Source organism: Hesperophylax consimilis, chromosome 19 (assembly GCF_061612785.1).
Source record: "Hesperophylax consimilis isolate HC1 chromosome 19, BYU_Hcon_1.0, whole genome shotgun sequence".
Classification (NCBI taxonomy): domain Eukaryota; kingdom Metazoa; phylum Arthropoda; class Insecta; order Trichoptera; family Limnephilidae; genus Hesperophylax; species Hesperophylax consimilis.
The window spans coordinates 18,262,756-18,287,789 of NC_142854.1; the positions used below are offsets into that span (position 1 = coordinate 18,262,756).

Sequence of the window (25,034 nt, forward strand, 5' to 3'; positions counted from 1 at the left end):
ATAAAATAAAAAAAATATTCGATAGGTAACTATGCTATGATGGACAAAGAATCCATTATCGCATTTCAAATCAAACATTATATTAATTTCGGTTGTTTGTGGGTCCTCACAAAATCTGGATCAATGAACTCAATTTTACTTTGAATTTTGAGCCGTTGGCCTCAGTATTGCATAAGAAAAAAAAAGAATTACTCGTGGATTACATTCCTGGAAAATACAACATTATTTTTTCATTTTTTCCGTCTGTCCGGGTTAAATCTTCCCCACAGGATAAACTAAACCCTTCCACAAATGATCATCTAGTCAATTCACATTATGCAAGTGTATTATATAAGCATAATAAATACAAAATAATACTAAAACAACACGTCAAATCACCAGAGATCAAATGGGAAAATAATTCACCGACTCCAGATATTTTCATATCAGAGGGTTCGGCTCGGTAGAACTTCTAACAGGGCCTATAAATCCTACTGATCCCTCAACATAAATATTTAAAAAACCTTTCGTAATCCTACATATATTTAAAATGACTGATTTTTGCATTTTTATGCATAAGTATAATAATTTGTTATCCTTTGTGCTTTGCATATAAATCTTGTATGACAAACATTAGTTTATCATTAAAAAAATAATAATATTAGACATGTCAAAATATTTCACCAACAAATTTTAATGTAGATATAATATGTCTCGACGCCATCTAGTGGGAAATTTAGCACTAACAAAGCCTTTCCTACAAAAATATAGCTGGATGTTTTCAGGTGGAAAAAAACATAATAAACAATAATTGTTGTATGAAAAATACTAGTGCATATTGATTTTTTTGGCAGGTTTGTAATGAGCCTATGTAGCTTAGTGATTAGAGCAGCTGACCGGAAATTATAGGGTTGCAGGTACAATTCCCGTCGGCGGCATTTATTCTTTTGGGAGATTTTTTTCAATTTTTGTGGATATTTCAGTTGAATAATAATTTGCAATCCTTTGTGCTATGCATCCTTTGTACCATGTCTCAAAAACATAAGTTTATCATTAAAAAAATAATATTTAATTATTGAAGACAATATTAGCAATTCCTAAACGAAAATTTGAAACAGAAAAATCAGATAAAGATACGATAGATATTTCAAATTTTCGTTTAGGAATCGCTAATATTGTCTTCAATAATTAAATATTACAATTTGAGTTTTTACTCGTAGTTATTCCAAAAATAAAATATTCATCCTAGACTTGCAGAAAAAGTCAATAGATGTCGCACATTAAAATAAAATATATTTATTTAAAGACACTGTCTAAAAAATGTCTGAAAAATGAAGACAATGTTGTTAGTTCTTATTCCAAGTATGATACAGTTAAATATGACCGAAGGAGATATGTTCCCATTAGCTCAGTTGGTAGAGCGGTGCCCCGGCAAGGCAAAGGTCCTTTGGTTCGAGTCCTAGATGTGACCGTATCTTTTTCTGTTTCAAATTTTCATTTAGGAATCGCTAATATTGTCTTCAATAATTAAATATTACAATTTGAGGTTTTACTTTTTAAGTTTACCAAAAAATAAATATATTATTTGCAGTATGTCTTTTATCAATGTGATGTAAATAATAAGCTGTGATAAGTAAAGGTACCAACAAACTTTCTAATAAATTTTCCAATCCCTCCCGTTCTCCTTTACCCTCTGGTGTGAATGCTATAGTTACCCTACTGTAGGTACCTACCTATAATATTATATTTGAACAGATAAATATTTTAATTGTCTTCAAAACTGGAATCATAATATTACACGATTTTTGAAAGGACTGCGCCAGCAAGAATACTGCCAACTTCAGTATTGGCAGTAATTTCAACTAATTATTGGTTGTGCACTTCGGGCGCCGACTTACCCAGGCGCTGATAATACCTAACACAGTGCCGTGAGAATTTTACTAGCGCCTTTTGACTAAGGGCCGTCCCCTTTTTACTGACAACTCTGACCACCAGAAGTGCAAGAGTAGGCAGAGGACGGCCGCTAAACAACTCAGTCTTCGCACATACTCACATTCACATTCATACATACTCTTCTGTTATTCCGACTCAAGTATCTGGTTCACTTGATCGTCCCAAGTCTTCCGCGGGTGTCCCAGACTTCTTCTATCATTTACATTTGTGTCATATATTTTCCTTACATTCCTTTCTTCGTTCATTCGCTCTATATGCCCAAATCATCTAAGCATCTCTTTCAAAATCCTATTCATTGCGCCTACATCAGCCTTGTATTCTTTGCGAATCTTCACATTTTTCACATGATCACACATGGTTTTACCGCACATAAGCCTCAAGGATCTCATTTCTACAGCATTCAGTCTGCTTTCGTTCTTTCTCTGCCAGTTCCATGCCTCACTACCATACATCAGGTACTGTTATATCGGGGATTATTAAAGAATAAAAGACTGTTGACTCAGACCTATGACGTTTATTGACACTCTTGCACATTAGTTATTATCTCCCAAGTGACGCATCAGGACTGCCAACATAGCAATACATATCAGGTACCAGCACTCCATTGTGGACTGCTAGCTTCGCTTATTTGGACAATTTTTTGTTACCGCCAACTGTGTTCAGTCCTCCATTCATGGAGTTACCTGCATTTACCCTTCTTTCAATATCTCTGTCAGCCTTCCCATCTCTCGTAAACATACTTCCTAAATACACAAACTCATCCACCTGCTCCAAGTATTCCTCATTCACAACTATATTGCATACTGTTTTCGTACTCTCTTTTTCAAACATCATGACTATAGACATACTTACATTCATCATCAACTCATTCTTGGTTCATCCTAGACACAAGAGACTGTAGATCTTCCATACTGTTAGCAATCAGCACCGCATCACATAGCAGGCAAAATACTTGTGGACTGTTAGCTTCGCTTATTTGGACAATTTTTTGTTAGTGCCAACCGCGCGTAGTCCTCCACTAATGCAGTTAAGAGGAAGCTACAAGCCAAATTTTTTTATATTCTTGGTATACCTTATATCGTAGGTAATAGGCATTAAAATCGCTTGACAAACTGAGTCTAGAAACGTTCGATTTCAAGCAAAAAGCTGGTTTTTACTTATTGTAAATAATTTTATAAGAAAGAAAAAAAGTTTATCAAGTGAAACTGTCACAGATAATCTTAGCTTTAAAACTGTATTTTTTAAAAGTTGTTTCCTTTATGCGTTCATACATTTCTATAGAAAAAACATTTTTTGTAGTATTTTGCATTTATATTTTTTATTATGTAATTTATTTTTTATTTGTATTCTACTCAAGCGAAGCGATAGGAAAACCTTCAATTTAACTAAAGCATATTTTTGGTTTTCATAATGTACACCAATTCGTTATAAAGATTAATCAAAAAAGTTAGTAACATTAAGCTTCCCCTTAACTACATTTACCCTTCACGGCATAAAATCCATTAAAATGTATGAAAAAAACCAAGCTGCACAACCAGCACTGCCAGGAGTCGCTATGGGAAATGTCAGAAGTTGGAAATATTACAACTACATATTATAGAGTATTTGGTGCTAGTATTTATTATAATATAATCTCACCTTCCTGGTTTAACCACAGCAAACGACAAGAAAGGACTAGGGCAAAAAATTACATAAAGGGGAGGTGGAAAATCAATTAACACCAAATAAATTAGAAAATAATTTCCATTTATTAAAAAAAATTAAAGCAGGTACAATCATTGATGTATTATATTATTTTCTATCTGGCTTCTACCCAGAATTGCTCGGGGATTTATAAATTGTTTGGGGTAAAGTTTTGAAGTTGTGAGGCCTTTTTCAGATGGACAATTCTGTAGTAAATTATTTTGATGTATCTTATAAGGTATAGCCAGCATTAGCAATGTAAGCCGCCGAAAATATTTTTTTTACGACTTGATTACAAAACATCGACTTATCTACTTTGCATAAATATAATACGCATTTATTATATAAATAAACATTGCAGAAGACATTGTCTAAATGATAGTGAAAACCCTATCACAATCCGTTGCGTAGTTTAGAAGAACTAAGCGCACAAACAGACAGACGCGGATAGCGACTATATTTTATATTAGAGACCTGTAATGACCGGTCAGTGGCTGAGTCGGCATCGCGTTTGGGTTCCACCCAGGCTTTGTGTATTCAATTCCTCAGCTGGTTAAGACCTCCATCAAGGCATAAGCAATATTTTCCGCTTACTGTGGTGGTAGTAGGAGATAGTTCATATTGTTTCTACGCACAGCAGCGCATCGTTTTTGTTTCAACCTACAAACCAAACGCATAACTTTAATTACATAAATGCTAGTTACTATTGTTACAGAAGTTCATTGTATTATATTTTAGGTATGATTAGCACAAAATGATGTGTGATTAAATTAACTGTACCTTATTTTATCTTTAAATTGCTAATTTATTATTTTTTTATTTTCAGTTGCGTGGCAACATTACCTCATCTCTTTCCTCCCCCATCCAGATACAACGCAAAAACCTGTTTCCCACTCTATCCGTCCTGTATACTTTTAAACACATATTTATTTATTTATTCATTTTCGGGAAATCGACAGTTTACATTCGGTTTGTACATACGTTTTATATAATAAAATAAAACCAATTATGGATTTCCTCCTTGTGACTTTAACCGAGACAGCATAATATGGAACAAGTTATTTAAATTTGTCAGAAAGAAATATGACAAAACAAAAGATTATATAAAACAAAAAATTTACAAAGCAATACATTTATAGCCAGGGAGAGAGATTGTAGATATAAATCAAATCATAATAGAGATATAAACAACAGAGACATAAACATTATTCACAAACCATCAGAGAAATATTCTTTTATGGACCTCTTGTTATTGTATTTGGTAAGTTCGCAAATGAAAATATCAACCTTAGATAATAAGCTTTTATAATTATTGCATAGTCTGTTCAGGCAAGAATTCTGCTTATATTCTTGTATAATGCGTTATGTTGGTTTATTACATTTGTTCTACTTCCATTTTTATACTTGTTACTTAGTTTGGCTTTTAAATTTGTTACTTAGTCCTGCTTTTTATATTTTATTCTACATTCGCTAAATACTTAGTTGTATATTACCAATTGAACCATCTGTGAACATTTATAATAGGTCTGTTTCTTTTCCATCCTCCTTTGTATATTAAATTAATATTAAGACTTTTCATGTTCCTTAAAATAAATAAATAACCGCTTTGATAGTATGTGCAGCTTGGTCGTGGCTCAGCGACAGTCATGCCAATCTCCCTTTGTTCCTATTATCTATGGTTGTGACATATAAAACTATGTGTTGCCTTATATCTATGGTTGATGTTTCGTTGCCTATGTGGCATCTCCATTCTGTGTAGGAATTGTAGGCCAGTGAGCAGAGGGACTCCATGTATTATTCGACGTTCTGCTTAGAGGCCCCATTAAGCCCACCTGCGAAAAAAAGAGAAATTAAAAAGACCATCAAGAAAACAGAACTCAAAATTGGCAATTAAATTGACCTTGAAGAGTATTATAATAAAAGATTTCAGCAGGTAATTTTCGCAGGGTAGTCAAATATATCAACTAGGCAGAGAGAATAGACTGCCACACAACTCTGTCTTGGCCCACACTCCTTGCTTCATTCAAATTCATACATGTAAACAGTTATTCTGATTCTTAACACGACCTGACGCAAGATATTTAGTTCACTTGATCGTGCCATGTCTTCCTCGACGGTCCCCGACTTCTTCTATCATTAACGGGTCATATATTCTCTTTACATTACATGACCAAACCGTCTAAGTGTCCCTTTCTAGATCTTAACTGTTATGCCTTACAACAGCCTTGCATTGTTTTCGGATCACCTTATGTTTTCCAACACACATGCCTCAGAGATAGTATTTCTAAGATACTTCCAGTATCGCCCTGGTGTAAGACCACCATTAAGAATTGAAACGTTGCTTGAAATGGCTTTAGTCATGTTTGGTGACCAGATCTGAATAGCCCGATACTTCCTCACCTCCTTCCCATCCCCACTACTTTTAGCTTTAAAAAAAATTCAGTCTAATTAAACTATCATTTTTGTCAGGGTATTCGATTTTAGTAATTTATAAACGTTTTATAGATGGAATATCATAGACATATGAATATTAGTAGACCTGCCCTAAGTGATTAAAAGCGTATTATCCCCACTCCCCATACCGGTTCCATTGGAGCCGGCTGGGCTCGCGTATGGCCTCAAGTGAAATTTGAAAACGTGACGTCATCATTCTTGTGCGAACTATGGTCGAGGCATCATCGGTTCATTTTACGAAATAACACGGCAAAATGTTGACCTAATGCTATGAAAACTTGTAAAAATAGATGTGAAAAAGAGAATAAACCCAATTGTCGTATTACATTCCATATATAAGCATTATTTTAAGCATATTCACATTGTATAATATGGATCAGTTGTAGAAACATGTCTGGACGCGAAACACAAAGCTGGTTGGTTGCTGGGAAGTAAATTATGAACATTTATAAAAGTGTCTTAACTAAATACTTAAACGAAATATTCGACTCTGAAAATAGAAGAAATTTTTTGCCGAATTTGGACTTCGCAAATTTGTTCATAACGTGGCGAGTAATTTGCGCTCCCATGTAAAAATGTCTATTCATTCAAAAGCAGATTTTACTTTTAAGAAGTAAATGGTGATATTATAATGCGAGATGCCTATTTACTGTCAGATTGATTTATTGACGAATCACAGTCAGCTTCACTCCCTTCGTTCTTCAACATTTCAACAAGACAATTCCTATGTCTGTGTGGAATATAAAGAATTTACAGTGATGGCCTCACCAAGTAGCGGCACACTGCTAAGGCCCTGCACCAGCGTGTCCAACTTGGCCCCGAGGTGCCCCCGCAGCGTGGTGGTGCGCGCTTGATGTGTGGCAGAGCCGCTCCTCGCGCGCTCCACGGCAACGCGCATGTTCTCTAGGTGCTTCTGCAGGATGGCGTCCTGAAAGAGAAAACATTACATCCATGGGTTTAATAATAAAAGATCCAGACATATTAATATACAGGTTTCATGATAAAACAGAACAGAGACAAAACAGAACAGTTACAAAACAGAAACGTGACAAAACAGAACATTGAAGAAAAATAAAGAAAAAGATAAAACAAACAAAAAACCAACCCTTTTATCATGTTCTGTTTTGTCACTGAGCTCATCTCCTTCATTTGATTACCCTCCAGCCTAATAACATACCCCAATTGGGGATGCCATAGTCCCACTGGGTCCGGTTAGTAGGAAGCAGTTGGGACTCTTGTGCGGTATTAACATAAAAGAATTCCCACCCAAAAAAATGCACCCATAAGTAGTCTCCATTGGTACGATGAACGGAGCTCACTAGGGGCTTCACAGTAGTCTAAACATGAAACTTGCGCGCTCCACATGCTCTTCCGTCCTGTTCAAAGTGGATCAATGCAAAACACAATGTAAACAAAATTCTTGCTTAAGAGGAAGCTACAAGCCAAAAATGTCTATATTCTTGGTATACCTTATACTGTAGGCATTAAAATCGCTTGACAAACGTTCGATTTCAAGCACAAAACTGGTTTTTATTTATTTTGTAAATAATTTTATAAGAAAGCAAAAAAGTTAATCAAGTGAAACTGTCACAGATAATCTAAGCTATAATCCTGTATTTTTTTAAAGTTGTTTCATTTAAGCGTTCATACATTTCTATTGAAAAAAAAATTTTTTAGTAGTTTACATTTATATTTTTAATTGGGTCATTTATTTTTTTATTTGTATTTCACTCAAGCGAAACGATAGGAAAGCCTTCAATTTATCTAAAGCATATTTTTTGGTATTCATAATATACACCAATTCAAGATTTAGCAAGACAAATTTATATTATTTAGAGTATTAAGAGCTCGGTTAATTGTCGAATTAGATTCGCCTTAAGCCCTGCGCACACAAATTCTACCGATTTATAACAAGTTTCTCGTTACTCTTTAATTTTTTAAGTTCCCAAAAAAATATATGTTATTTTTGAAGATAATATCTATACATTTGTTATGCCAAAACATTAACTATATGAAATTCCATCGAAAGAAAAAATATGCACCACTAATCCAAAATGGCTGATAATGCTAACATATGATAAACATATGTGTACCAACATAACAACAAAAAAAACACGATAATCGAATGTACACAGCCCGCGAAAATTCAAAATTCACCTTTTCTTTTGAACAAACCTCGTACAGCTAAATATTTTGAATAATCAGAATAAGCATGTTGAATAAGTGTACAAACAAGAAGCAGTGATGGATTGTTATTTAAATAAAAACGAATATAAAAAAAAGCAAAGATTACCGAAATGTTAATTATTTGAAATTTCCTCGATAGAAAAAAATCGCAAAGTAAGCTCCGAAAATTATTAAAAACACGTTTTATTCTGTTATTCAACATGTTATGGGCATGAAAAAATTCACAGTGTATCTTTAAATGCAACTTAAGCATTTTTCGAGAGATTTTTTCTCTATTTGAAACGAGTCGTGTTTTATTAAATATTTTCACCATTTACGCTTAATTATTATCGTTTTATAATATTAGCGCGCTCCCTCGAACATTTGTATTTACATATCTCCCTTTCAAACCATCTTTGAACGCTTACTACAGGGTCTTAAACAGACAATGTAATAATTACAATAACATAATATCAAAAGTGGACATTTTCAATTGAGAGTTAATGATATTTTACAAGTAACTTTTCTGTTGTTTATATAAATAATTCTGGTTTGAATTGAATTCGTTCAATCTGTCTTCTTAATATATGATATCTTGTCTTAATATGAAATCTACACCAGAATAAGCTTCATTAAATAAGTGTTTTTCTTACTTGTCATGAGCGATTTTTTGTTTTACATACATAATTTTCTCATTATTTATATTTTTTATATGTTTTCTCTTTAGAATAATTATATTTCAACTGTGGTTTGGTAAAAACCCTACAAGACAAAAAATGAAAACTTTACAGGAGACGGTAAAAACTAACATATATATTTTTTTATGTGAATAACTGCTCATAACCGTCTGGAGCCAGTGAGGCTATGACATCCCCAATTGGGGTATATTGTGAGGCTGAAGGTAGAGGGGACGGGAAGGAGACGGGTAAGAGAAAGGTGAGGGAGTACAAGTGTCTACACAGCTTTCAACAGAATAAGATGAAAAATAAGTTTGGCCGTTTTCAGATTGGCAGTTTATGACCGAAATAACAATTTTGAAAGTGAGGTTAACCCAAGTTCTGAAATAATGCTTACTTGTAATTAACATTGCTATTAAAATAGCGTTTTGCTCAAATTAGACTGTATTACAATTATAACAGATTTCAAATATGTATGAGAATTTATTATTGGTTAATATTTATGTGTTTATAAGGCATAATGCACTTTTTTCTTAACCGTTCATCACTTGGAAAACTATGTCCAGACGTTATCGAGGCGCATAAAGGCACGACACAATGTTGTCCAGACATTCTCGAGGCGCATAAAGACACAATACAATATTGTTCAGACGTTGTCGAGGCGAATAAAGGCACAATACAATATTGTCCAGACGTTGTCGAGGCGCATAAAGGCACAATACAATATTGTCCAGACGTTGTGGAGGCGCATAAAGGCATAATACAATATTTTCCGGACGTTGTCGAGGCACATAAAGGCATAATACAATATTTTCCAGACGTTGTCGACGCACATAAAGGCATAATACAACATTTTCCAGACGTTGTCGAGGCGCATAAAGGCGTAATACAATATTGTCCAGACGTTGTGGAGGCGCATAAAGGCACAATACAATATTGTCCAGACATTCTCGAGGTGCATAAAGGAACAATACAAAATTGAGACATTTTAATTAACATTATTGGAATAATGATTGGCGTGATATCTGACAACACCAGCAGATTCGAGCATTTCAGATTTCATGTACATAATTGAACCTTGGTTTAAGTATCTGCTTGTACGGGCTGGTTATTCCACTGTAGAATACCTCTATGACTTAATCTAGAATGAATGAGATTTACCTGTCCCCGTCCTGCTCTGCGGCATCGAGGTACTGTTGGTTTTCCGGCACCGACAGACGGCCCCATTCGCTGTCCAGGCAGCGGGTGACCTCAGCGAAGCCAAGGCGGGGTTTGGCTGCCCGTAGAGTCTCACGGCGCTCATCCAACTACCTCACATAACCTGAAAACAGAGAGAAATTAATATTATTGTGATAGATTTTTGGGTTATTATGCCGTGTTACGCTTCCTCCTTCTTTAGTCAAAGTTTCTGATGGTGTTACAGTTGTTATCATCGGGGTGGATGTGTAGATTGTAGTGACGTGTGTGTTTACGAATGTAGAAGTCATACCGTGTTGCGCGCTCCAATCAATTGAGAAAGGACATTTTGGTAAAGTTGACGAATTTAAATAAAAAAAAACATTTGATTTCATCTTAATTACTACTGGAAATAACTATTTAAGTCGGGGGAGATGGAAACACATGCGAAAAGAGGTTCTTAGTTTGGGATATTTAAATAATTCATGCATATTTTCTAACCTTCAAATATAACTATGATTGAGAAAAAATGGAACTTTTAAGCATCTTTTACCATTTCCCAAAACATAAATAGTTGGTAAATATACAGAAAAGTAGTTATAAAAGTAAGTACAAAATATCGGCATACGGTTAATAGGCACATTTTACTTCAACTGTGACCTTGTGAACAAAACTTACGTGACTCCGTGGGTCCCAGGGGCACTAATTTTTCAGAACTAATTAGCTAGATAAAGTAAAATTTATTCAAATAATGGATGTTTTTAAATTTTCATTTATCACAAATAAGATACTAACTAACTAATCATCACGCTTCCCGCAGGAGTAGGAGAGAGGACGGACCGCCAAACAACTCGGTCTTGGTACACACTCCTTGCCTCATTTACATTCATACGGTTCCATGAAATTTCATCTAAATGACAATTAAACACACCTTTAAAAAGGTCACCTAAAGTTATATGTATTTTTGCACTAAATGCAACACTTCTTGGATGATCTGGAATTAAATCTTCAATTTATATGTGGTTTTACAGTTCCTCCAGTAATAGCCAACGTCCGATAGTGTTTATCTTTGATGTAAATATGATATTTAAAGTATCCGGGGTTTTGACTCCCCATCTAAATTAAACTGGAAAAATAAATTTAAAAAAAATTAATCACATAAGCGGCATGGTAGGTCCCAGGGACCTATGTGACTCTTGTAAATAGACTTGCCAAGGCGCTGATAATATCTAACACCTCACAGTCCTAACACATCGCCCTTGAGTTTATTTTTCACAAACACGTTGCTACACAACAACACAAATCATCCGAAAATTATTGATTTTAGTGATAATTTAACTAACTACCTAGCCGTTTACTAGTTACTCGGACCAAGCGCCGTTTGGCTCAGGGCCGGCCATATAGCTGTCTATCCTCCAGTGCAATCTCGAGGCAATGTGGGTCCATGGGTCCACAACGTCACTTAAGGGTTAAAAACACTTTGTATCAGTAATTATGGGATCACACGAGGACAATAGTGTCCTGTCTCTGCATGGTGAACAGATTCGACCGCGTAGGACAAGAGAATACAACAATTCTACCATAGTTCAAACGCAGAACGCTGTCCAAATGGTTACATGATGATGCGCGTTACGTGCTAGTTTGCGATAAATATTAAATTCTATCGGTCTTTTATACCACGATGTATTTTGGTGTTCCATTTACGTTACGTTTTAAGCCGAAATGCGAGATACGTACGCGCAGAGTGACTGGGTATTGACCTACTGTTTTGTCAATACGCGTTTACACGCGGACAATGTGGTCGGGCGTGGTGGTGCGGGTAAGAGACTATCGTACGGAGATAGCTTACCAGTCTATCTCTGAGACAGTGTCTTGTTCATTGTTCTGTCTTTTAAACTACTGTCCACACTAGGACAGTGGGTCCTGAGCTGGTACAAAATAGTATTGTACTGTCCTCGTGTGATGCCTGCATTAGAATAATTAAATAACAACGAGGAACAACTATTTCAGTCTCCGAAAATAATACATTTTAATAGAAATTACGATAAACAAACAATAATTTGACGTCTGTCTCCAAGCTATGTTTTGACATAATAATGTTAAAGTGGCTTTTTTAAACTAGTTTTTTTTTTAAATTATATATTTTTTTACTAAACCCAATCTAAGAACCTATTTTAGAATCTTATGTTTATAGTATGGGTTATAAGAGAATACAAAAACTAATCTTTAATGGCCGCCAAGCGAAAAATCGATTTTAATTTTAATTTAACGAAATAAAATGCATTATTTTTCATTTTCGGTAACTGAAATAGTTGTTTATTGTCATTATTTTCTAACTGATAAACTGATACAAAGTATTTTTGAAATAAAATGTGCATATTGACCGTGTCTCACTCAATTACCACAAACAAAATAAAATTGAAGGAAAAGCATTTCACCCGTTATGGGACTGGGACACGGTCAAGCGGCTTGATCGCAAGCACGTAGTTTTTTTGTCTATTGTTGTCTATTGTTGTCTATTATTGTCTATGCTTAGCGGCTTGACAGCCCGCATCAAGCCTCTCCGTCAAGCATGGCCACGCCTTCCTGTGATTTCGTGGTGGTCTATGTATATGTACTTCTATGCCTTCCTGTCATTTCGTGACTCGCGGCAAAATGGAATCTGTCAAAGACAAAGCGTTCTTGGCTCTTACGTTAGCTTTATGTTTGAATAAAATAATAAAAAGAAACGAATTTGGTGTCAAGAATGGTACAAGTTAAGGTACCGCTTTACCCATGAGCATTTGCAAAGTGTATTACAGGCTACAGCTATTTTTTGTATGAATATCTTGTGCGGTATTCATACAAAAAATATGTTTTCTCCATTGAAAATTCAGAAAATTATTTATTCTACAGTTTGATTATTAATGACCTTGAAAACCGCTGTCATAATTATTAAAAAATACTTCCAGAATTTTTAAATTAGATGGATTTCTACAAATTGAACACAAAAACAATAACTAAGTACCTATTTTATAACAATTTTATTCAATTTATATCATTGTTTATGATACGTGATATTTATTTGTCTATTGTCGTTTGTCTATTCCCACAAAAATATAAATTCGCATCAAGCCTCGCCGCAAGCACGTAGAATTGCGCAATGCTTGCAAGCCAGCTTCGGTACACGGTCAAAATGCTTGACACTAAGTGCCATAGACAATAAACTACGTGCTTGCGATCAAGCCGCTTGACCGTGTCCCAGTCCCATTAAGGGCTGCCAAGGGACCGTCACATCACTTGGAGCTTTTGACTTTCTTTTGATCATTATGAGCTTCCACAACTGGAGTTGGGGCAGCTGCCAGGACTCCGTGGGGGGAGCCGGGGGTTCAACAGCATTTCTAATTGGGTTTTCCGACTCGGCTGCTATTCGGGAACAGTTTAATTTTATGATAATTATTATGAATATAAACAATGTTTAAAAAACATTAGGATCATAATGGGACTTGGACACGGTCAAGCGGCTTGATCGCAAGCACGTAGTTTATTGTCTATGGCACTTTGTGTCAAGCATTTTGACCGTGTACCGAAGCTGGCTTGCAAGCATTGCGCAATTCTACGTGCTTGCGGCGAGGCTTGATGCGAATTTATATTTTTGTGGGAATAGACAAACGACAATAGACAAATAAATATCACGTATCATAAACAATGATATAAATTGAATAAAATTGTTATAAAATAGGTAATTAGTTATTGTTTTTGTGTTCAATTTGTAGAAATCCATCTAATTTAAAATTTTTGGAAGTATTTTAGTATTTTTTAATAATTATGACAGCGGTTTTCAAGGTCATTAATAATCAAACTGTAGATTAAATAATTTTCTGAATTTTCAATGGAGAAAACATATTTTTTGTATGAATACCGCACAAGATATTCATACAAAAAATAGCTGTAGCCTGTAATACACTTTGCAAATGCTCATGGGTAAAGCGGTACCTTAACTTGTACCATTCTTGACACCAAATTCGTTTCTTTTTATTATTTTATTCAAACATAAAGCTAACGTAAGAGCCAAGAACGCTTTGTCTTTGACAGATTCCATTTTGCCGCGAGTCACGAAATGACAGGAAGGCATAGAAGTACATATACATAGACCACCACGAAATCACAGGAAGGCGTGGCCATGCTTGACGGAGAGGCTTGATGCGGGCTGTCAAGCCGCTAAGCATAGACAATAATAGACAACAATAGACAACAATAGACAAAAAAACTACGTGCTTGCGATCAAGCCGCTTGACCGTGTCCCAGTCTCTTTAATAAACCACTCTCTAGATCGATATCTTCGGGCTTTTTGTATGGCGCCATTTTGTCACCCCCTTAACCACAGACGACCACAGATAAAACGGTCGTTTGGTCCAGACAGGTAAATATATGGTGGACCATAAAGAAATCTCAAGGTCATTTAAAAAAAGGGCAAACATAGACAATATATCTGCACCCAGCTAACATCGTTCATTCACTAGCCCAAAAAAATTATATAATAAAAAATACTGGAATGCAGGAAAAGGAAAATAAAAAAAACCACAGCTATGCACACATCAAAATATATTTTATTTTCAAAAAGACAATGGACAGTAATACAGAACAGGGTCAGTACAACCGATGTATTGAGCATTGATTTATCATTGAAGTAGAAGATAATACTAATATATCTAAACAAAACATGAAACAGAACAAGACACAAAAAAACAAAAAGTAACAGTCTCAACTAGGAATCGAACCCAGGATTTCTGTCTTACTGCAACAACTTAATAGGATTTAATTTGACCTTGCACAAAAATACAAGAATATATACACAAAATAGCACTAGAAGTTATTCAAGTTGTCCTGCAAGGGTTTCATATAATTTTCACAGCTTTGTCGTCAGCAAACATCATTGAAAATACTGGTACTTACATGATGTAATTCTGGAGAGGTTTAAATGAACTTGTTTGATGTAATCGTGGCTTTGTTTAGCAATTTTAGTCTCTTAATACGTGGTATAAGATCGCGTCGGAATACGGATAGGTCTGAAAAGGAAAATTAATCAAATTATTAGCCAATGAAGTACATTCAGGAATCATGAACATTGTCTCAAAGAACGAGAGGTTAGTACCTGTATTTAACAACGTGATCGGGTCCTTCTTTCAATTGGTGGAGATAGACCGGATATTTTATGATGATTGGAAGATTAAGCGTTGGCAACGCATTACTTTTTAATCCCAAAAGTACCGTATTTTTGATTTCAATCGCGAAATGGCACACACAAACAAACGTATTTCTTGCTGCTTCTTCCTAGCACTGGATTATTGAATCCATTTGAGCAACCTTTAACACAACACGGCATTAATTTATCACCTTGAAGAATTCTAGCACGCAACTTTATTTTTAGATGGGTGAAAGAAAATTCAAAATATTTACGCTAAAACCTTCAACTGACTTCAATCTGCGAAATGACGTCTTGGAAATTACCGTTATTTTTTTATCGGAGCATAACACATGTTTAGCTTCTCTTTCTGTTACACGAGTCGCTACGGTAGAGAGCGAGAGATCAAGATACAATTTTTGCTCTGAGCCAATGAGATCTGAGCTTTCAGCCACAACAGCTTTGTCTACAAGAATTTGGGTTGAGGATAACTCCTCCCATCAGGGTTACAAGGTTATGCGAGAGTTATACGCCCCTGATTAGGATATTTTTTTATTTGTTTATCTATGGTCAATGTGACAGCTTGGTGTGGCATAGAGATGGTACACAATCCTATAAATAAACCACCACAATCCTCTCCTCTTGTCCGAAATACTTTGTCCCGGTTACCTGGAACGCCCGATAAATATTGTTAGTCCATTCGCTCACGGGGAACTGAAAAAAAACAGTTGGCAACTCAAATTGCTATGCTGTGTTATTCAATGGCGGTCCGAATTAAATACATTTATTAGTAAATAAATAAATATGTAGCTTAAACCGTTACCTCCGTAGTCGAGGGGGAAGTCGCTCTACTAGCAAACCAAAGGTCGCGGGTTCAAATCCCGACGTCCGCAAGTTAATTTTATTTGAGGAGGATTTTGTGGTATTACATAAATTATTTATTTAAAATAATGTATAGTATATTTGCAGCACGTTCCAGAGTGGAAAATACTATCAGTATTATTTTGGTGTAAGACCACCATTTAGAATTTAAACGTTGCTTGGCTTAAGCCGTGCTTGGTGACCAGATTTCAACAGCCGAGTACTCCCCACTGTCCTCTTCCCCATCTTTTTCACTTGCCCACTACCTCCAGCCAACATTCCCTAATCGCCATAGTCTCACGGGCTTCAGACAGTTGGGACTTTTATGCGATATCACATAAAAAAGCAACTTCTCGATTTTGAATGGTGCTTTTTCACAAGGGCGATACTGATACGTTTTTTTTCTCACTGGAATGAGATTGAAAAATCTATTGAATTCTATAATGGCGAAAAACCTACATAAATTGAGAAACTTTCCTGGAAGAAAAGGTCCTGAGAAAAATAATTTCCTTCAAGGCATGTGTCATCTTTGGGAATCGTGTACTTATTGATTTAATTATTTTTTCTTCATCTCTCCACACAAAATACTTCCTGCGTTTAAAATTTTTAATGATGAAGTCTGATATTAGACAAATTACAGAAGGTACCTGCTCTTATTTCGATTGAATCTGATATCAATATAATATTGAGTAATTGTGCATTATCGTTAATACTTTTCCCACCAAATATCCTAATATCAGCATCTTGACAACAGTCTCGTCTCCAATGTAGAAGTAGATAAGATTTTTAATCTGGCTGGGATTTTCCGTTGGCTTAAATTATTTTCATAATAATATGAGTTAAAATAAATATCATTTTGGTGCTAGATATTTTTTCATGTGAATATCGCACAAGAGTCAAAACTGGTCCCTGCTAACATGCTGCTAACCAAAGCTCATGCGACTATGGCATCCCCAATTGGGGTTTGTTGTGAGACTGAAGGTTATGAGCAGGGGAAGGAGATGGGGAAGGAGATGGGCAATTATCTGGCTACCCCCCTCCCCCGAGATAAAACTACGACCGGTAAAATCATTAATTATTCAATTATTTAGATGTTTCAAATAATATATTTCGTTCCTGCCCATCACTGATTCATACTTAAAAAGGAACCTCCGTTGCTTACATCCTGTTATTTTCTTTATTTGTCCGTTGTCTATGGATAGTACATGTCCATCAGGGGAGTCGCTATATGCACAGCGACTAGTCGACAGGGGGCGTGGCCAACATATCCGAGCATACCCGAATATGTTCCGAGTAAATTGTTTCGAGTGGTTCATTTATGTCACTGCCTGTGATCACTGTGATGCAAAATCAGTGAAACGCGGTGGGCGGTGAAAAGAAACGTTCAGGGGGGTAAAACTCTGAGAAAAAAGTGGGTCAGAAAAAAAGACACGGTAAATCTCTATGGCTGTGTATCTGTGACGTATATTTTCCACAAACCAGTGCGAACTTCATGCATGTTTATAGGCCGCTGTCAAAACACGAAAATGTCAAAAAATGTTAAGTGCGATGTGAAAGGATGTACGGACAATACATCAATTCGACACCGGTTTCCGAGTTTTAAGGAGTACCCTAGTCTTTTTCGCAAATGGTCAATACGGATTGATAGATTAGAATTTATTACGAAATACAAAAATCTTCTGTCTTTTTCATTTTTCTGTTAAAAGCAGAGAAATGTCAAAATTCGTTACTGTCGTAAAAAAAATTTCATATTTGATAATCTTATAAATGTTCTTCCTTTATTTAAAAGATTTTAAGTCATTTTAGTTTATTTTTACGACAGGTTGATTGTTCATCTCAGAACAAAATTTTAGGCTAGTGAATGGGATTGGCTTCGAATGAGAATTATATTGTCTATGGTTACGCCTTTTTTATAGTTTCAATCCTAGCCGATGGTGAGTATGTGTAGTAGTGACGTATATTTTTCACTTACAGACTTTTATCTATGGCAAACATTAGGACCCATGGCAGGGGCGTATAACTCCCGCATGACCTTGTAACCCTGATGGGAGGAGTTATTCAATACCCAAATTCTTGTAGACAAAGCTGTTGTGGCTGAAAGCTCAGATCTCATTGGCTTAGAGCAAAAATTGTAGTTTGATCTCTCGCTCTCTACCATAGCGACTTATGTAACAGAAAGAGAAGCTAAGCATGCTTTATGCTCCGATAAAAATTAACGGTAATTTCCAAGACGCCATTTCGTAAGTTGAAAAGTCAGTTGATGTTTTTACGTAAATATTTTAAATTTTCTTTCACCCATCTAAAAATAATGTTACGTGCTAGAATTCTTCAAGGTGATAAATTAATGCCGTATTGTGTTAAAGTGTGTTATCCGGTCTATCTCCACCAATTGAAAGAAGGACCCGAACCCGTTGTAAAATACAGGTACTAACCTCTCGTTCTTTGATACAATATTCCTGATTTCTGAATGTACTTCATTGGCTAATAATTTAATTAATTTTCCTTTTCAGACCTATCCGTATTCCGACGCGATACAATACCACGTATTAGGATGCTAAAACTGCTAAAAAAAGCCACGATTACATCATACAAGGTCATTTAAACCTCTCCAGAATTGCATCATGTAAGTATTCAGATTTAACCAGCATTTTCCATGATGTTTGCTGACGACAGAGCTGTGGAAATTATATGAAACCCTTGCAGGAGAATTTGAATAACTTCTAGTGCTGTGGCAATAATAATGAACACTTAAATTTGTTGAATATGTATTTTGTGTATATATTCTTGTATTTTTGTGCAAGGTCAAATTAAATCCTATTAAGTTGTTGCAGTAAGACTGGGTTCGATTCCTAGTTGAGACCGTTACTTTTTTATTTTTCTGTGTCTTGTTCTGTTTCATATTTTGTTTAGATATATTAGTTTTATCTTCTACTTCAATGATAAATCATTGCTAAATACATCGGTTGTACTGACCCTGTTTTGTATTACTGTCCATTGTCTTTTTGAAAATAAAAAGTATTTTTATGTGTGCATAGCTGTGGGTTTTTTTTATTTTCCTTTTCCTGCATTCCAATATTTTTATTTTTAAAATATAATTTTTGTGGGCTATTGAATGAACGATGTTCGCTGGGTGTAGTTATATTGTTTATGGTTACACTTTTTTTAAATGGCCTTGAGATTTATTTATGGTCCACGATATATTTACCTGTCTGGACCAAACGACCGTTTTATCTGTGGTCGTCTGTGGTTAAGGGGGTGACAAAATGGCGCCATACAAAAAGCCCGAAGATATCGATCTAGAGAGTGGTTTATTTATGACCCATGGGCTCAGTCAGGGGCATTTAACTAAGCTTTGGCCTTGAAACTCATTTGAAACCGCCACGCCCACCTCAAAATTCTTATAGAAAACGAATAATATGGCTAAAAGCTCAGATCTCATTGGTGAGAACAGAAGGATTGGTTTGATCTCTCGCTCTCTACCATAATGACTCGTGTAACAGAAAGAGATAATGGAATTTTGCCGTTTGACAGATGAGAGTGGTTTATTTATACACGCGGGTTGTCATTTTCTGCCGAAATACTATCATTTCCGTCGAAAATATTGCGTGTTAAAGTTGTTCGTGATAAAAATACAATATAAGCCAGTATAGTGTTAGCGAGTTACAAACATATTATATTCAACCTACCTACGTAAGTTCAAGTTTAAAGTGAATTAACAGTTTTAGGTTATTCGTTCGGGTTTTTGAACAATGCTTGATACTTGACATATGTCTTCCTCCACAACGTATAAATGTTATTTATTATATCGATAAACTTATTCATGTTATTGATTAGTGTTATCCTGTATTATCTTATTGTTTTGGTGAAATTAAAGATTTTTAAACATATGTAACCATGAGTTCATGAGGCTGAAAAATGTCGGAATTTTTCGTCGTACTGTCGGACAATCATGTTTTGGAAATTTTCTTCAGTGTTTTTGCAAATTTCTTGTCATTTTGGGTGTCTTCTTCTCAGATTAACAAGTTTCATCTTAAGGAAATGCACTGTAAAAGTTTATTTTCTTAGTCAGATGAACCTTGCCGTTGGAAAACGTTTCGACATTTTTCTGCTTCAAGGACATTTTTATTTTTATAATAGTTTTTTTGTGCTAGTGAATGAATAGAGTAGGCTGAGAGCAATTATGTTGTCTATGGTCGCATCTTTTTTGAAATGGCCTTGAGTTTCCTCTACCTTGTCTACTGCTCTGCTCCGCACGGTAGGTACTGCTTGTATATCTGTGGTAAAGTACTGTATAATTCTGTTGGATACAAAAAGCCGGAAGATATCGATCTAGAGAGTGGTATATTTATGGGCTCAGTACGTGATTGGTTTATTTATGCTCAGTACTAATAACCCGAAGATATTGATCTAGTGAGTGGTTCATTTATGGAAGCGTCAGAAATCAACAGAAATGGCGTAGCTTTGAGTGCCGGTTTAGACCGTCTTTTAGAAGTTTCGTTAAGTAATTTCAAAAAGAATTCAGAGACAGGTGTTATCAGTGGATACATTGACAATGAAGTAAATTATGAAGCATGTCTGTGTTCTGTGAACGCGTTGGGGCACTCTTTTTCAACGAGAGACAGTATGAAAAAGAAGTTGGGAGGTAAGTTCTAAACCTTAGGGCCTAGGTCTAGGGTAGGCCTTCCCATTTCTTCAGTTCATAAGCAGCTGCTGATATTTACGAGTTATTCGAAATTAACATTTCCAATCTTTCAGATGCAGTATACACGTTCTGCCCGCCCACAGTGGAGCTCTTTGGGATGCCATTTACATTCGGTATGAATGCGTACAGAGAGTGCGCCCAAGGCCCCCGACTACACCGCCCAAATAACAAGAAGAAAAGAAAGTTGAATTGGTATGTTAATACACCCTTGAACCACATCAGCTAGGCCTACTCCCCTCGTCTTTCAATAGTAGCATTGACAGAGCACCGAGGACTCTCTGGTCCAAGATTAATGTCTATAACCCCAAAATGATCACCGTATCGTCGGTGATGTGTTTAAAATAAAATAAAAAGCGATGGGCCTGGGCCTAGGTAAGCTAGGACTAGATTACACCAGGGGCCTTCCTAATATGGCAGTTGCAGCTCCGTCTCATTTAGATTATCACGACAATCACACCAATCACAATTCATCTTTGTGTGTTAAAAAGTGTGCCGTGGCTCGTAACACATCCTCCTGTCGTGTTAGTCTAAAGAAGACCGTGCTCAAAGTGCCAAATTAATTAAAGCCCCTGCAGCTATATCTCATTTCACAATTTTAATTCATATCACACTGGATTATAACCACACTTGTAATTTTATACTAATGTCAACATTGCATAGGCCCTAACAACTTTTGTAAAAGTTAATCATCTGCGTCAAATAAGTTAACCATGGGCAATTTATTTGCCGCACAAATAATAGGTGTCTTATACGTATAAGCCTATTAGACCCTATACCTTGAATTGTTCTTTCAGGCTGATCACCCAAACCATAAGAAGAAGAGGTTCCGAGTTTTGGACTCCAAGAAGCTTGGTTGTCCCGCAACGATGAGTGTGAAACAAATAAAATATTTTCCATAATTTCCTGTTCCACCTCAAATTGCAGAAAGAGCAAAAACCAAGGTAAGATAGTTTCTTTTCTCTGCTTATCCCTACATGGGCAATCACTTTATAACATTATTTTAATGTTTTCACTATAGTTAGATGCAGTATTGTGTCAGATACTAAGTATCTAGATACAGATACTTGGCAAAATTTGTAGCTAGATACAGATACAAGATACATTGTGAAATTGTATCTGTATCTAGATACATATACTTTTTAAAAGTAACTCACAGATACTCGGATACTTTTCTTCTTTTTTGGGGGAAAACTTAAAAAATATATATATATTATCGAAAACAGCGATTACTTTAATTTCTTAAAGACGGTAGACGTAAACGCTTGTGATTATTTTACATATTTACACTTGCTTGTTTTATTCGTTGCCCAAAAAGATATTGGCAAATTGGCCTGCAAGCGGTGATACTCGCGAGTACCCGGGTAGCATATTACTACCCGGGTACCCGACGCCCCTTGGATAAATTAAAAATACGTGAACTATGTGTAACTTGATTACATTGGGTTCTGATGAAAAAAAAAAAAATTATTCATTATTTTTATTTTATTTTTTAAATTTTTTTTTTTTATATACGGGGGTACCCTGGTACTCGGTTACTCAGGTTAGGACCCATGTATATAAACTGCTATAAAATATTATACACTAGATGGACAAAGGTACCCACTAGCTGAATCTGTGTCATGAATCTGTGAGAAAACTTTAAAATTAACTAGAGAAAATCGGTAAAGAAGTTCACTTCTCTTTCACTCTATAAATGCTGGCGTCCCACAGGGATCGGTTCTATCTCCGACTTTGTTTTTGTTACACATCAATGACCTTTTGACATGTGCACCGATTCATTGTTACGCGGATGACAGTACAGTTCATGATAGCTTTTTGTTTGACAAGCCCCCAAAGGGCACACAAACTCCAACGGCTCGGAGGGATTTGAAGCAGAGAATGGACGGTTATCTCGAGAGTATTTCCTCCTGGGGTAAAAATAATCTCGTCGAATTTAATGTTTCAAAGACCCAATCCTGTCTGATTACGTCTAAAAGGGATCCAAATGATAATCTAGTCTCCTTCAACGGAAGCAATCTTCCAAACAGGCCTTCCATTGATATGCTTGGTGTAACTATAAGTGACCAGCTCAGGTACGGGAGCTCCATCGAAGCCAGAGTAAAGTTGGCCTCTCAGAAGCTGGGCGTACTGTACAGGGCCCGCAGATACTTTAATAGTACACAACTGCTGACCCTGTACAAATCGCAAGTGCGCCCTACTGTCGAATTTGGCAGCCATCTCTGGTCCGGAGCCCCTAAATACCTGAAAAAAACCCTTGCTCTGTGCAGAAACGGGCGGTCCGTTTGATAGATTCCCCAATCTTAACAAACGGACTGCAATCTTTAGAGCACAGGCATCAGGTAGGTATGCTGTCCTTGTTCTATCGGTATTACAATGGAAGATGCTCTGAGGAACTAGCGTCATTGATCCCTTCGGCACCGGTGCGTAGTCGGGATACGCGCCAAATGCGCGCACAACATTTGTACACGGTTGACATTTGTCACATGAGAACGGGTCGCTTCTACGATTCGTTCTTAAGTTCAACAGCTCGGCTGTGGAACGAACTGCCGGCCTCTGTGTTTCCTCCCTCCTACAACATGGGACTCTTCAAGACCCATGTTCACTCCTTCCTCTCCACAAAAAGACCCTCCACACAGCATCCCCAAAGATGACATAGACCCTGAGGGAAATTATTTTCTTCAGGGCCTCCTGTGTGGAGTTAATATAAAAAAAAAACTTCGAAAATAAAGTATCTGAGGTGTCAGATACTAGTAAAAATGTATCTAGATACAGATACAGTTATAGAAATATAGCTAGATACAGATACACAAAAATGTATCTAGATACTTCACAACACTGGTTAGATGCAAGGTTATACAAATACCGTTTTGGACAACACACATTTGTTTAGAAGGAAATGTGGTGGGAATACGCAACTTCCCATGGCTTACTTAAACACATTTTCAACATTCGTATCTATTAAATTTGACTGTGCTGCCATGGTAGATGTCAGCACAGAACCATGGCCGGAAATATGATTCCCAGGGCCTCAACACTGCAAAATAGAAGGTGTGAAGCATACTTCCCTGTGCCCTTCAGGAAATCAGATATTTTTTTGTTGAAAATATTATTTTATATTTTTTACTGCCTACCAAACCAATAATTACTGTTTTTGTAGGGTTCTGTTATTTTTATTTATGGTAAAACATTGTGGCTTGTTTTCAGATTCTGAAACAAGTGAAGGCAGCCCTTCAATCCACCTAAATGTGTGCTACGTTATTACGTCTTGGCAATCGGAGAAGCGAGCCACAACCACAGCAGAGACGCGGCCAAGATGACCCAACAAATTCATCCTGACCTGATACAGGAGATCAACAGGCTTGTTGAAGCTGGAGTTTCCTCAGTACGAGATGTGTCTCTATTGTTGGAGCAATTTATTAAACATAAATTTCAGGATGGGGCAGAACCTGATCGGCTCAATTCAGGATTTATCTGTCATGTTGTTAAAGGGGTTTGTTCCCTCAATGTTTATATTTCCTTTGTGTGGTGTAATATATTATTTTCCATTAATAAAATAATATCAAATTTTATTTTATTTTTTTATTGGTTTTCAAGCTACAATCCCGTTAAACTGCAATAAAGCAGTTTGTCAACAGGATGTTAATGATCAATTACATACATACACACATACTATTATTACTATAACTATACAATTAACACACCTAAATTAATATAAACTATCTCTATTTAGTAACCATTGTTTCAGCATATATCTCAATCTGTTTGTAGAATCGCAATTTTTTATATTAATGGGTAACATGTTAAGCATTTTTATTATTATATTTATTATTATATTTTGGAACAAGCATTCCTTCATTCTTTGTAAACCTTGTATTATATTCATGTTCCACTTTCTTTTTATAATCAGACTCAGATATATGTTGAATCAATATTTTGTACCATAATAAGGCCTGCACCGGTAATATTGTTAAATTCCGATACAACAATGATATGTTTCGTCTCTGTGAAAAAATATGTTTTTGAGCTAATAACTTAACCATAGAATTTTGTACTGATTGCAGGTGGTTTAAATTAGTTTTACAAGAGTGATTCCAAGTAGTTAAACCATACCGTAAAGTTGATTCTGCGAGTGATAAGTAAATAATTTTTAAAATATTCACCGGAACGAAACATTTCAGTTTGTATATCCTACCCACTATCGCTCTCAGCCGCTTGCAAG

The 25,034-nt window shown here is 35.9% G+C and overlaps 2 long non-coding RNA genes across 2 annotated transcripts; one reads left to right on the top strand and one right to left on the bottom strand.

Moving 5' to 3' along the window:
- Nucleotides 1-3,681: 3,681 nt before the first annotated feature.
- LOC149414933 (uncharacterized) lies at nt 3,682-10,514 on the bottom strand. The gene is made up of 3 exons (XR_016303883.1): nt 10,074-10,514; nt 6,838-6,997; nt 3,682-5,447 (listed from the first exon to the last, which is right to left on the bottom strand). It is a non-coding gene; the product is annotated as an uncharacterized LOC149414933 (long non-coding RNA).
- Nucleotides 10,515-20,566: 10,052 nt separating this feature from the next.
- Nucleotides 20,567-24,283, top strand: LOC149414934 (uncharacterized). Its single transcript, XR_016303912.1, has 4 exons — nt 20,567-20,755; nt 20,869-21,007; nt 21,610-21,756; nt 24,020-24,283. It is a non-coding gene; the product is annotated as an uncharacterized LOC149414934 (long non-coding RNA).
- The last annotated feature ends 751 nt before the right edge of the window (nt 24,284-25,034 follow it).